Below are 6,000 nucleotides of genomic sequence, written 5' to 3'. Positions count from 1 at the left end.
GTGCCGCCTCTGGATGAGCATTTTCTTGTTTGCTTACGGCGGTATACAGCTCGTTGAGTGCGGTTTTAGTGCCAGCATTGGTTTGTGGTGGTAAATAGACGGCTACGAATAATATAGATGAGAACTCTCTTGGTAGATAGTGTGGTCTACAGCTTATCATGAGGTATTCTACCTCAGGCGAGCAATACTGCGAGACTTCTTTAATATTAGACATCGAGCACCAGTAGTTATTGACAAATAGACACACACCCCCGCCCCTCGTCTTACCAGACGTAGATGCTCTGTCATGCCGATACACGGAGAAACCAGCCAGCTCTATATTATCCCTGTCGTCGTTCAGCCAAGTCTCAGTGAAACATAAGATATATCCGGTTGTTCCAAACTTCTTCCATTTAAGAATGATGTGTTCTTGGGGACCTTCAATGCTGCAGAAATGTTTAAGTACCCTTCCCCAGATCTGTGCCTCGACACAATCCTGTCTCGGAGCTCTATGGACAATTCCTTCGACCTCATGGCTTGGTTTTTGCTCTGACATGCACTGTCAACTGTGGGACCTTATATAGACAGTTGTGTGCCTTTCCAAATCATGTCAAATCAATTGAATTTACCACAGGTGGACTCCAATCAAGTTGTAGAAACAAGGATGATCAATAGAAACAGGATGCACCTGAGCTCAATGTAGAGTCTCATAGTAAAGGGTCCGAATACTTATGTTAATAAGATATTTCTGTTTTCGCTTTGTCATTTAGGGGGTATTGTGTGTAGATTGATGAGGAAAAACAATAATTTAATCAATTTTAGAATAAGGCTGCATTGTAACAAAATGTGGAAAAAGTCAAGGGGTCTGAATACTTTCCGAATGCACTGTATATACAGGGAGTGTAGCATATCAATGTGTAGAGATACGAGGTATTTGAGGTAGAGATGTACATCAAGGCAGTGTAAAGTGCCTAGGCTATAGCTCAAGGGTATAATGCAGTCTCGAATCATGCAGCTGACCGAGGTTTGATATGTAATTGATCACACAGACATTTTTATAAGGTACCTAACTAACTCTGTTTGCAGGTGTACTGTATAACTGCTATTTGAGAACATAGGGAGAAACAGGCGCCAGTATTGTTCAGTAAAACTCTTTCATTTCACTTCAGGGTGGCAGGCCCATACCCTACCTCAAACCAAAGCCCTCAAAAAAGGAGCTTTAGCGTCTGACTCGTGATCAGTACAGTTGATACTCTACCCATCTATTCTGCAGTTTCCATAGGCTCAGTGAGAAGCATATTAGGCTGATGATTGGCCAAATGGGTGAGTCGGGGGACCTTCTCCTCTCGTGTCTTGACATCTGTGCTAAACTAAGCTCTGATCCAGTGAAAATCAGCCACAGACCAACTCTGTCCTGCTGTAAAACGCCAGCTCCCTGACCCAGAAGAGGTCGATTGAGGGGAGGATAATGTTAGAGATGCCAATACTTTAATACAGTATCTAGCCACCAGCAGTAATTCAAACCGTCAAAGACATGATAAATCCATGGGGAGATAGATATATTTGAACCTTCTGTCTTGATTTAGCTCTAAAGTTTGATGATGAGGAAACCAAATCAATACGTTGCATTCAGCTTTTTGGCCCTGACTTTTAAAGTACAACCCTCTATTGATGCCTTAAGTATCTGATCTCAAATATGATCTTCTGAACATCTCTCAATTGTTTACCCATTACCCCAATCTAAGACCACTAAAGGGAGCTACTGCTAACCAACTGAAGGGGGCTACTGCTAGCCAACTGAAGGAAGCTACTGCTAGCTAACTGAAGGTGGGTACTGCTAGCCACCTGAAGGGAGCTACTGCTAGCCACCTGAAGGGGGCTACTGCTAGCCACCTGAAGGGGGCTACTGCTAACCAACTGAAGGGAGCTACTGCTAGCCACCTGAAGGGAGCTACTGCTAGCCAACTGAAGGGGGCTACTGCTAGCCACCTGAAGGGGGCTACTGCTAGCCAACTGAAGGGAGCTACTGCTAGCCACCTGAAGGGGGCTACTGCTAGCCACCTGAAGGGGGCTACTGCTAACCAACTGAAGGGAGCTACTGCTAGCCACCTGAAGGGAGCTACTGCTAGCCACCTGAAGGGAGCTACTGCTAGCCAACTGAAGGGGGCTACTGCTAGCCACCTGAAGGGGGCTACTGCTAGCCAACTGAAGGGAGCTACTGCTAGCCACCTGAAGGGGGCTACTGCTAACCAACTGAAGGGAGCTACTGCTAGCCAACTGAAGGGAGCTACTGCTTGCCAACTGAAGGGAGCTACTGCTAGCCACCTGAAGGGAGCTACTGCTAGCCACCTGAAGGGAGCTACTGCTTGCCAACTGAAGGGAGCTACTGCTAGCCACCTGAAGGGGGCTACTGCTAGCCAACTGAAGGGGGCTACTGCTAGCCAACTGAAGGGAGCTACTGCTAGCCAACTGAAGGGAGCTACTGCTAGCCAACTGAAGGGAGCTACTGCTAGCCATCTGAAGGGAGCTACTGCTAACCAACTGAAGGGTGTACAGTATTCTAACAAGTATTGTAAGTTATAATGCTTTACATTTATTCGCTTTGTGTGCCAGTATAGGAAAGCAGGCAGACTCCTGGGATTTAAATGCTGTCTCTCTGGTCAAGCTCATTGCGCTACCCATCACAGGCATCCTATCAGTGGGGAGGGATTTAGCCAGCAGTGCATCGCTCCATCCCTGGAGGCCATATGTTTTGGTCTTGCTTCTACACTTAAATTATTTAAGTTAAACAGGATCAATTCTCCAGTTTTCCCAGGCCTTAATCGGGTGATGATTGAAAGCTAACAATGAGAAGCAGCAGACGCATCAACCCCTGAGGACTGGAGGTGTGCTGCATGGGTTATTATGGAGGAGGCTGTCTAGATACTTAGAGCCCAGACTGTCAGTGAAGCATGGGTTATTATGGAGGAGGCTGTCTAGTTACTTAGAGCCCAGGCTGTCAGTGAAGCATGGGTTATTATGGAGGAGGCTGTCTAGTTACTTAGAGCCCAGGCTGTCAGTGAAGCATGGGTTATTATGGAGGAGGCTGTCTAGTTACTTAGAGCCGAGACTGTCAGTGAAGCATGGGTTATTATGGAGGAGGCTGTCTAGTTACTTAGAGCGCAGGCTGTCAGTGAAGCATGGGTTATTATGGAGGAGGCTGTCTAGTTACTTAGAGCCCAGACTGTCAGTGAAGCATGGGTTATTATGGAGGAGGCTGTCTAGTTACTTAGAGCCCAGGCTGTCAGTGAAGCATGGGTTATTATGGAGGAGGCTGTCTAGTTACTTAGAGCTGAGACTGTCAGTGAAGCATGGGTTATTATGGAGGAGGCTGTCTAGTTACTTAGAGCGCAGGCTGTCAGTGAAGCATGAATGGATCTACAGGAGCCCGACCTTTCCTGGCGTGTGATTCTTCACCGGGCTCATAACCAAACAGAGCGTGAGATGAGCAAACGCGGCTTCAAGATCAGGCCAGGAGACGGGGTTTGGAGGCTGGGTTTTCACTGATCCACACAATGGGATCATCCCTAATCTACACGTAAAGTGTTGGAAAGTCAAAATATCTGAAAGATTAGAAAGAAATTCATTACATTTAAGTAAAAGGAAATTAAGTTCTTTACAATCACATTTACAAACAACCATTCTATCATCTTTCTAAGATTATACATAAATAAATGTAATGTCTGCATCTCAGGTGACTGTTGGTAGAGATTTCTATAGACCTACTGTATGTCTAGGTCTGGACAACCTTGAACATGTATAAGTGGCAGGAATGAAAGGAATTTGAATTTCCATTCCATGTTATGGGACAATGAGATGTGGAGGTGTTGATGTTGAACTGCTGTACAACTAAGGACTGAGGTGATATTCTCCCAGAGGACAAAAACACCATCGCTCAGTCAGATTGAATGGCTTGCAAAGTCAAAAATACTTTTGCAGTATCTGCTCTCATGAAAACAAATTTTTCTACAAAAATATGATTTTAAATAATGCTTTATTGATTATATATTTTGGGGTTTTGTTTGTTTAACCTTTATTTAACCTTTATTTAACTAGGCAAGTCAGTTAAGAACAAATTCTTATTTACAATGACGGCCTACCAAAAGGTAAAAGGCCTCCTGCGTGGACGGGGGCTGGGATTAAAAATACAAATAAAGTAAATAAAAATATAGGACAAAACACACAAGAGAGACAACACAACACTACATAAAGAGAGACCTAAGACAACAACATAGCATAGGATATGCCCTGCATGTCCAAATGTAACTCAGTGGCATGTATTGACATCTTTGGATATAGTCCAACTCTCGCCTTTTGAGGAACAAGAAATTACTTATTTTCTCAATTTGTTCAACTATGTTTTTTTTAATTAAGTTTTCATTACAACAATGACTGCTTATCAGCTACTAAAATACAAATAATAATGCTTAATTTGGTTGGTTTGATCTTAAATTAGAATTTTGGTTCAAAGCTATTCCTTTTAGTGACGAGACTGGCAAAAAAAATCAACATCAAACTGAAGTGAACAAATTAATACCATGCCTGAGTTTCGATAACTCTCTGAATGCCTTGCTCGGCATACATAAATCGGTGTGATCTGTCAATTACTTTGATTGTGTCTCCTGGAACACAAAAACAGTTTGGAGAGAACAGGTAAAAACATAACATCAAAACCTCATATTTAACGTGTTGTCAATCGAATATAGTAATTGACTCATCTGCTACAGATACAAGCAGCTCTTTGGATTTCAAATATGATTCAATGTCCCCCCTCTTGACGGCAGAGAGAAAATAATAAAAATATAATTAAAGTCAATTTCCTGCAATTCTACATATTGTGCCAAAAACAACTAAAACTTTACAGTTTTAAAGCAAGTTTTCTGCAGTTGTACACATTTTGCCATTGGGCAGAGAGAAAATTTTACCGTTTTAAAGCAAGTTTTCTACAGTTTTACACATTTTACCATTGGGCAAAGAAAAGTCTGTAAAGTACAGATACCCCAAAAAACTACTTATGAAGTACTTTAAAGTATTTTTACTTAAGTACTTTACGCCACTGCTTATGCCATGTTAATGATATCTGAGTGAGAGTGGCTAACAAAATCAATGGGGCCTCCCTGGAGGTCAGTGCCCCTGGGCTGACATGGCTAATTGAGTGACTGTCAGAGAGTGACATAACAAGATGTCAGTCACTGATGCACAACACAAATGTCGAACTTGCACCTTGTGTACTTTACTATTCTAATTCAACAGGAAGTTGACTGAGTTCCTATTTTTTTTGTTGCCTGGATTTAAATATGCCTGGATTTAAATATGTGTCTTAAAAAATACAGTGCATTTGGAAAGCATTCAGACCCCTTGACTTTTTCCATATTTTGTTACGTTACAGTCTTATTCTAAAATTGATTAAAAAATATATATATACAGTGGGGAGAACAAGTATTTGATACACTGCCGATTTTGCAGGTTTTCCTACTTACAAAGCATGTAGAGGTCTGTAATTTTTTATCATAGGTACACTTCAACTGTGAGAGACGGAATCTAAAACAAAAATCCAGAAAATCACATTGTATGATTTTTAAGGAAATTATTTGCATTTTATTGCATGACATAAGTATTTGATCACCTACCAACCAGTAAGAATTCCGGCTCTCACAGACCTGTTAGTTTTTCTTTAAGAAGCCCTCCTGTTCTCCACTCATTACCTGTATTAACTGCACCTGTTTGAACTCGTTACCTGTATAAAAGACACCTGTCCACACACTCAATCAAACAGACTCCAACCTCTCCACAATGGCCAAGACCAGAGAGCTGTGTAAGGACATCAGGGATAAAATTGTAGACCTGCACAAGGCTGGGATGGGCTACAGGACAATAGGCAAGCAGCTTGGTGAGAAGGCAACAACTGTTGGCGCAATTATTAGAAAATGGAAGAAGTTGAAGTTGACGGTCAATCACCCTCGGTCTGGGGCTCCATGCAAG

Source organism: Salvelinus alpinus, chromosome 13 (genome assembly GCF_045679555.1).
Source record: "Salvelinus alpinus chromosome 13, SLU_Salpinus.1, whole genome shotgun sequence".
NCBI classification, from domain to species: Eukaryota; Metazoa; Chordata; class Actinopteri; order Salmoniformes; family Salmonidae; genus Salvelinus; species Salvelinus alpinus.
Note: the sequence above shows the minus strand (reverse complement) of the source record.